Source organism: Brassica rapa, chromosome A01, assembly GCF_000309985.2.
Source record: "Brassica rapa cultivar Chiifu-401-42 chromosome A01, CAAS_Brap_v3.01, whole genome shotgun sequence".
In the NCBI taxonomy this organism is placed as follows: domain Eukaryota; kingdom Viridiplantae; phylum Streptophyta; class Magnoliopsida; order Brassicales; family Brassicaceae; genus Brassica; species Brassica rapa.
In genome coordinates this window covers 16,141,196-16,149,416 of record NC_024795.2, presented here as the reverse complement: position 1 = coordinate 16,149,416, position 8,221 = coordinate 16,141,196, and the positions used below count along the sequence as shown (strand labels likewise).

General features: G+C 38.6%; 1 long non-coding RNA gene across 1 annotated transcript; it reads left to right on the top strand.

Annotated features, from left to right (window-relative positions):
* Positions 1 to 1,870: 1,870 nt before the first annotated feature.
* Positions 1,871 to 3,498, top strand: LOC117133410. The gene is made up of 2 exons (XR_004457195.1): positions 1,871 to 2,705; positions 2,943 to 3,498. It is a non-coding gene; the product is annotated as an uncharacterized LOC117133410 (long non-coding RNA).
* Positions 3,499 to 8,221: the final 4,723 nt, after the last annotated feature.

Genomic DNA, 8,221 nt, shown 5'->3' with positions numbered 1-8,221 from the left:
GTACGAATATAGAGTCCCAGGATAAAACCATGGCAGACGAATCACGCCTCACTCGTGATCGCCCTATCGAACTATAAACTCTACGAAACACTCTCGCAATATAGACTTACGCAGAGGGATTTTTGCTGTTGGATTTTGATCTCAAAAAAGTTGAGAAATGAAGGAAGAGGAGAAACGATATTTAAAGAGACGGAGACGACCCACTTCCCGCAACAGCTGCTGCACGTGGGCGAGAATCTCGCGGAGATCGAGGGAAGTTGAGTTCCGAAACTTCTTCCTCAAGACTCTCTCTTATCTCGTTTAAAATTTTTGAGAGGATAACATGCATGACGTTTTTTATTTTCTAGACAAACTACTTGTCGTTTTAAATAAAATTGTATGCTGTTTTTTCTCGAAATAAATGGCAAACCGTTGAGCTTAACTTGGTCCAAAAAGAATACTTCTTATCGGGCCAAAGGCCCTCCGCCCAAGCCCAAGCCCACGCCCACGCCGAGCCGAGCCGGCCGGACGGACGGCGGCGGCGGCGCGCGTGTGGGGGGCGAGCCTATCCTCTCATGTGCGCCATTTGAACATGAGTTAGAGTAAGTACATATATATACTCCTCATTTGTTCCAGTTCTCCCCGATGTGGGACTTTCCCTTCTTCCATTCATTAATCATAATGCCTCATAGGCTTCATGGAAACCTCCCTGGGAGAAAGACGAAGAAGAATATGGGCTAGGGCTATAGCTTCGTGATACACAGATGAAGAAGAAGAAGAACCTCGGGTCATGACTTGGATTTAACTCTCTATCACTTCTCTTTTTGCGAACCCTAACCTAAAACATCGAAAATGGTTAACACAAACAAAAACGAAACAGTAGACAAATGACGTGTAGAAACGAAATAAGTTGATTGGTTCTTCAAGTTTTTTCAATTAATGACATGTAAGACTCTCAAGACTCTAAAAGTCTGATGTGTCAACACCAGGAGAGAACCTTGTGCTATTATTGTGTTGATTAGAATGTGGTAAACTTGGTATAAATTGGGAATGACCCTACGAGATCACTAAGTTGTCAAACCAAACATCTATAAATCTGAGACATCTTCAGGTGGACCAGTGTCGTGATTCTAGTATTTAATGAATCTTAAGAAAAACTTCATGTGAAAATGCTTTTAGCGCCAAAAAATAAATTACGAATGACTTGATCCTCTTTAGAAGTATGTAGACAGCTTTCACAGATGCAACTATACAAATATGTATGTATATATATGTATATCTACATGCATAAGCTGAGATGAACTCACTTGAGTGGTCGGAGCACCTTCTCGAGTTGAAGTCACTTTAGTTGGTTCAAGCACCTCACTGAAGAAGCTGAATCCAATTTAGCTTAATTGGTTGGAGCACCTTACGGAGTTGCAATTTAGTTGTTTCGAGCACCTCTTTAAAGAACCCAATTCAAACTTATCTTAATTGGCTGGAGCATCTCGGCAAATCGAAGGGCATGTTTATTGGGGAGTTCTTAGGGTGTATTTCTTACCATAATATAAGAATCGTCTCTTAACTTTTAACTAAGAAAAACTAAGAACGAGCTTTTAAATAAGAGTTTTAAGAGACGGTTGTTAGTTTTCCTTAGTTAAAGTTAAGAAACGGTTCTTATATTACGCTAAGAACTTCATTCTAAGAACTCCGCAATAAACATGGTCTAAGTCTCTAGCACCTGGCAGAAGAAGCTGAGTCAAATTCACCCTAATCTGTTGAAGTACCTCATCGAGTTGAAAGTTTGCCTAAAATTGGTCCAAGTAAACTCGTTTTGTAATAGTTGAGTTGAACTCGACGCAATCGGTTTGAGTATATTTCCGAGTTAAAAATTTACCAGAAAAAATGGTCAAATTAAACTAGTATTTTGTTGGGAACTTATTCATTTCAGTTGAATTTCTTTGGTTAGTGTGCTACAATTGATTATTGTAATCTTTCCTCATCATATGAAAAACTTTTAAGATAAAACGCCGTCTTAACCAGTTGTTCAGTATTAGTTGTTAATATATTTCTACCTAGTTGAATTCCTTTGGTTAGAAATTTCTAACCAGATGAACATACTCTTTCTAACCAGTTGAACCCATTCTTTCTAAATCGAGATCGATTTCGTCTCTGATGATGAACCGAAGAAACTTATTAGAGATGGACTACGAAAATCCACTTAGGGCATCTCCAACTCCACTCTATTTTTTATTCTAAAATATTTCAAGTAAAAATGCTACCATAGTACTTTATTTTTTCATTCTATAATAAAGTTGAAAAATTGGTTTACTATCTAAATATAGAGTAACTTATTATTTATTTCTTATCACTCTATTTTCTACTCTAAAATAAACTATCATTGTAGTAAATTCAAATTCTATTATAAAATTATTCTATTTTAGAGTAAAAAATAGAGTAAGCCATTGAAGATTTAGGGTAAGAAATAGAGTAAGCTGAGATGCTCTTATGTTAAAAACAATAAACCATTTAAACCAATCCCAAAATTTGTCAGAAGCTCTCTATGTAACGCCTGCGAAGAGTCGAATCAAAACTCTGACTCTCCTTATAGACCCAAGAAGCGTCACATTTTGTCCCCAAATCTCATTCTTTCGTACTTTGAAAAAACGCTAAGTGAAAGAATCACGCTCACTGTTGGACTACATGACTTAGAGAGACGTAGTGGCTTGGACCGCATTGATCAAAAGGTACACTTCTTCCATTCATAACTCACGTGCTTGGTAGTGTTTAAGCGACTTTATGAGGAAAGGAACTGACCCGAATGAATTCACACTCTCGTGCCAAACTCACTGTCTTGTAGAAACCTGAAGGTTTTTGTTATATTGACAATGCGCTAATAAATCTCTACGCTACTTGTTTGATTTTTTTGGATAACACTCTAAGTACCTCTGGAAATGAGCTCTATTTTGGGACTTGTATTGCAGGTGCGGATAAAAAGCTATTTCCACAAGATGGAAGATAGAAATTTGATCACACGGATCACTTTGATATCGGAACCTGAGCGATCAGACAGCAGCAAAGCTCTGCTTCTGTTTCAGAGGTTTAAATCACAAGGCTCTGTGCCAAGTTATTACACTTTCACAAGCTTAGTGTAGCTGCTTTCTCTAAGAGGGTTTAATAAGAACATTGAGTTAGCTAATGCATTAATCTACATGTATGCTAATGCAATCTCTTCGAAATTGCAGAGAAGAGGAATCTTGTATCTTAGACTTCAATGATGATTGGTATCACAAGGTAAGGAGTAGATGCTGTTGGGCTTTTCGATGAAACGGTTGGTTACAGTAACAGACCAGACCGGATTGTTTCCATGGTGGTTCTGAGCGGTGCCGCCATGCCAGTCTAATGGAGAAAGGAGTGAAGTTATCTGTTATCAGACAATTTTGATGATCAAGAAGCCGGAACTTGAAAGTGATACACAAAGATGAAAATTTGGTTTGTGTTTTAAGTTACCCGTTATATGATTCTCCACCGTTCTATTTTTTTGCACATTCAAGATGGCGTTTAAGATCACACGCAAACGAGGTATGAATGATTGTTGAAACTACCCAGAATCTGAAAATGGGTGAGAATCTTTTTGATTTAACAACCATTACTGGACAAATCTCTCTTTTTCATAGATACGGTAACGAAGAAGATGGTCATACTTACTAAAGAACAAAGATCGCTATACCTTTAGATGAGGTATGGCTAACATTGATATCAGGACAATCTTAAACGGCCTCTTGTTAAAAGCCGGAAAACCAGACTGATATAAAACGATAGAATAAAAGCGATGTTAAGGAAAATATACGAATGTATAAAGCGAATACAAGAACGATAAGAAATCGTATTCGCGAAGAGACATGGAGTCGAGATATGATCTCTTTCCTTAACTCAAAATATTCGCTCCGTTATTGAGACGGAACTGTACGAATATAGAGTCCCAGGATAAAACCATGGCAGACGAATCACGCCTCACTCGTGATCGCCCTATCGAACTATAAACTCTACAAACACTCTCGCAATATAGACTTACGCAGAGGGATTTTTGCTGTTGGATTTTGATCTCAAAAAAGTTGAGAAATGAAGGAAGAGGAGAGACGATATTTAAAGAGACGGAGACGACCCACTTCCCGCAACAGCTGCTGCACGTGGGCGAGAATCTCGCGGAGATCGAGGGAAGTTGAGTTCCGAAACTTCTCCTCAAGACTCTCTCTTATCTCGTTTAAAATTTTCGAGAGGATAACATGCATGACGTTTTTTATTTCTAGACAAACTACTTGTCGTTTTAAATAAAATTGTATGCTGTTTTTTCTCGAAATAAATGGCAAACCGTTGAGCTTAACTTGGTCCAAAAAGAATACTTCTTATCGGGCCAAAGGCCCTCCGCCCAAGCCCAAGCCCAAGCCCACCCCACGCCCACGCCCAGCCGAGCCGAGCCGAGCCGGCGGACGGCGGCGGCGGCGCGCGCGTGGGGGGCGAGCCTATCCTCTCATGTGCGCCATTTGAACATGTTAGAGTGAGTACATATATATACTCCTCATTTGTCCAGTTCTCCCCGATGTGGGACTTTCCCTTCTTCCATTCATTAATCATAATGCCTCAAGGCTTATTAGATGATTGGCCCAAAGCCCATTCGTTTTCACTTATTACCAATAAAATATTGGTCCAACAATCCCCCACATGAATAGAAATGACTCTAAACATATGCAGACTAAATGCAGACTCGATAGACTCTAAAAAACTATACTTATTCTAATCCTGACTAGACTAGACAGACTTATCGAGAGTGTTTGCGAAAAATTCACTGTGTTTGAGTTGGTGGCATTTTTAAGCCTTGAACCACTCATAGTTAATATCTGTCGGGTTTACTTTACCAGAAGGTGAACATGATGTCTTGAACCAACCGGTGTTTTATGTAGACCGAGACAACAGGCATAACGCAGCTTCATTTTCTCGTAGAACTTAGTTCTCTATTGTGTTCATTGTGGCCCTGAACTATTCCTGGTTTTCATGAGTGAACTTAGAGAATATAGCCTTGCATTCATTCTCCTAGAAACGGCCTCATTTCACACTCATTAGGTGATTGACCATGAAAAGTATTGAGTAATACTCCGCTTAAGAAGCTATGGAATCATTAAAAGCTTATGCTTATCCTTCACATTTGTTAGCACTTTTATCATCTTAGGAGCTGGGAGAGACTACTTTGTCTCAAGTGCTTTGGTTAGATTCTGTTTGATTTTGTTTTCCCTTTGAACCTACGTCTTGGGATCTCCAGTCATGATAGGTAGGGTTGCAATCAAGCATCCTCATTCGTTATAGGCTTTAAACCCATTCCTTTTGATGATTTAGCAACAACATCTCGTGACAAACCTTTAGTAAATGGATCCGCTAGGTTGTCAGCCGATTTGATGTAGTCTATTGTAATTACACCAGTTGAGATAAGTTGTCTAATGGTTTTATGTCGTCTTCTGATGTGACGAGATTTACCATTGTAGAGATTATTCTGAGCCCGAGCTATTGCTGATTGACTATCACAATGTATGCGTATAGCTGGCACAGGTTTCTCCCACATAGGATATCTTCCAAAAAAATTCTAAGCCATTCAGCTTCTTCTGCTGCTTTGTCTAAGGCTATGAACTCAGATTCCATGGTTGATCTGGCTAACACTGTTTGTTTGGTAGATTTTCATGATATTGCTGCTCCTCCTAGTGTAAAGACATATCCACTTGTGGATTTTGAGTTTTTAGAATCTGATATCCAGTTAGCATCACTGTATCCTTCTAAAACTGCTGGTTCTTTACCATAGTGAAGCCCAAAATCTTTGGTGTAGCGCAAGTAATTGAGTACCCTCGTTATAGCTTTCCAGTGTGTATGACCTGGATTACTTGTATATCGACTAAGTACGTTTACTGCATGCGCCAGATCTGGTCTAGTACAATTTGTCAAGTACATGAGACTTCCAATTACACGTGCATACTCGTTTTGTGAAACCGCTTCACCTGAATTCTTTGTCAAGTGCATTTGGGGATCTAACGGAGTTTTTGCCGTACTATTAGAGTAATTTTTAAATCTCTCTAATATTGTTTGAGCATAATGAGATTGGGTTAAGATAATTCCGTTTGAATTTCTTTTGACTTTAACCCCGAGAATTACATCTACTAATCCCAAGTCTTTCATCTCAAATGTCCCTTTGAGCATGTTCTTTGTTTGATTGATAATGTCTTTATTGCTTCCAATAATGAGCATATCATCTACATATAGGCATAGTAAAACATACGCATTTTTGGTAGTTTTGTAGTATATGCATTTGTCACATTCATTTATTTTGAAACCATTTGACATCATTGTATTGTCAAATTTTTCGTGCCATTGTTTAGGAGCTTGTTTAAGCCCATAAAGTGACTTTACAAGTCGACATACTTTGTCTTCCTGTCCGGGAATGACAAAACCTTCAGGTTGTTTCATGTAAATTTCCTCTTCTAAATCACCATTTAGAAAAGCAGTTTTTACATCCATTTGATGGATTTCTAGGTCTCTTAAGGCTGCGATTGCTATCATCAGTCTTATTGATGTTATTCTCGTCACTGGAGAATATGTATCAAAATAGTCAAGGCCTTCCTTTTGTCGGAATCCTTGAACTACAAGCCTAGACTTGTATTTTCCACCAGGTTTGCGTGTCATTATCCATTTATTCCCTAATGCTTTGCAGCCAGGTGGTAAATCCGTTATGTAATACGTATAATTTTGCATAATCGAATCTAATTCACTCCTGACAGCTTCGTTCCAAAATGGAGCTTCTGGTGAAGCCATGGCTTCTGCCAAAGTTTTTGGAGCATTTTCTACTAAAAATGCCATTAGGAAATCTTCTCCAAAAGATTTTTCCTTTCGAGCTCTTTTGCTTCTTCGAGGTTCATCTTTTTCTTCATTTTCTGAAATATCATTTATAGAAATCTCGACGTTTGTCTCAGTTTCTGAGTTCTTGTCATTGTCTCTTTCTTCTCGAGTTCGTTTTGAACCTTGTTTTTCCTCTATATGGAAAAAAATTTTCGAAGAAAGATGCATTTCTTGATTCCATGACTGTATTTTCATGAATATCTGATATTTCAGATTTATGTACCAGAAATCGATAAGCATTACTGTTATGTGCATATCCGATGAAGATGCAATCCACTGTTTTAGGTCCAATAGTGACCTTCTTTGGTGGCGGTACCGCAACTTTTGCCAGGCACCCCCACACTTTGAGGTATTTATACGAAGGTAAATTACCTTTCCATAATTCATATGGAGTTTTGCCAGTTACTTTGTGTGGAATCTTGTTGAGGATATAATTAGTGGTAAGCAACGCTTCCCCCCCACATGTTCTGGGGTAACCCAGATTCCTGCAACATAGCATTCATCATCTCTTTTAGAGTTCGATTTTTGCGTTCAGCAACTCCATTAGATTCTGGTGAGTAAGGAGCTGTAGTTTGATGGATTATTCCATGTTCTTTACAAATGCATTGAACGGACCATCATACTCGCCTCCTCTAATCACTTCTAACCTAGGTTTCATCTTTGCTATGTATAAATAAACATAACAATATTTTGTGCAGTCATCTATGAAGGTCACAAAGTACTTTTTACCACCTCTAGTTTGTAAGTATTTTAAATCACATAAATCAGTGTGAATTAAATCTAGAGGTTTATTAGTTCTTTCAACACGAGGTGATGGCGTTTTTGTGAGCTTAGCCTGTACGCATACTTCACATTTTTGTTTACTTGTTTTGCATTTAGGAATTAGATTTAAATTCATTAATCTTTGTATAGACTTGTAGTTTACATGGCCTAATCTTTCATGCCATATATTAAAAGACTCAACCAAATAAGCAACTGGCTCATTCTTATTCATTGAAACTTTTGGAGCTACAACTTTTGGAGTGACTGTCATTACATTCAACTTGACAAGTCCACCCTTAACATATCCCCTTCCCAAATACATCCCATTCTTCCTAATCACGAGCTTATCCGCCTCAAAGCTTGTGGCGAATCCATTCTTGCTGAGCAAGGTTCCCGAGACCAGGTTCTTCCTCATGTCAGGCACATGCTTCACATTTGTCAGAGTGACCTCACGTCCAGATGTCATCTTCAAGATCACATTGCCGCGTCCTTCAATCTTGGAGACTGCAGTGTTTCCCATCTTGAGCTTCTCCTCAGTCTTGCTTTTCTGATAGGTGCTGAACAT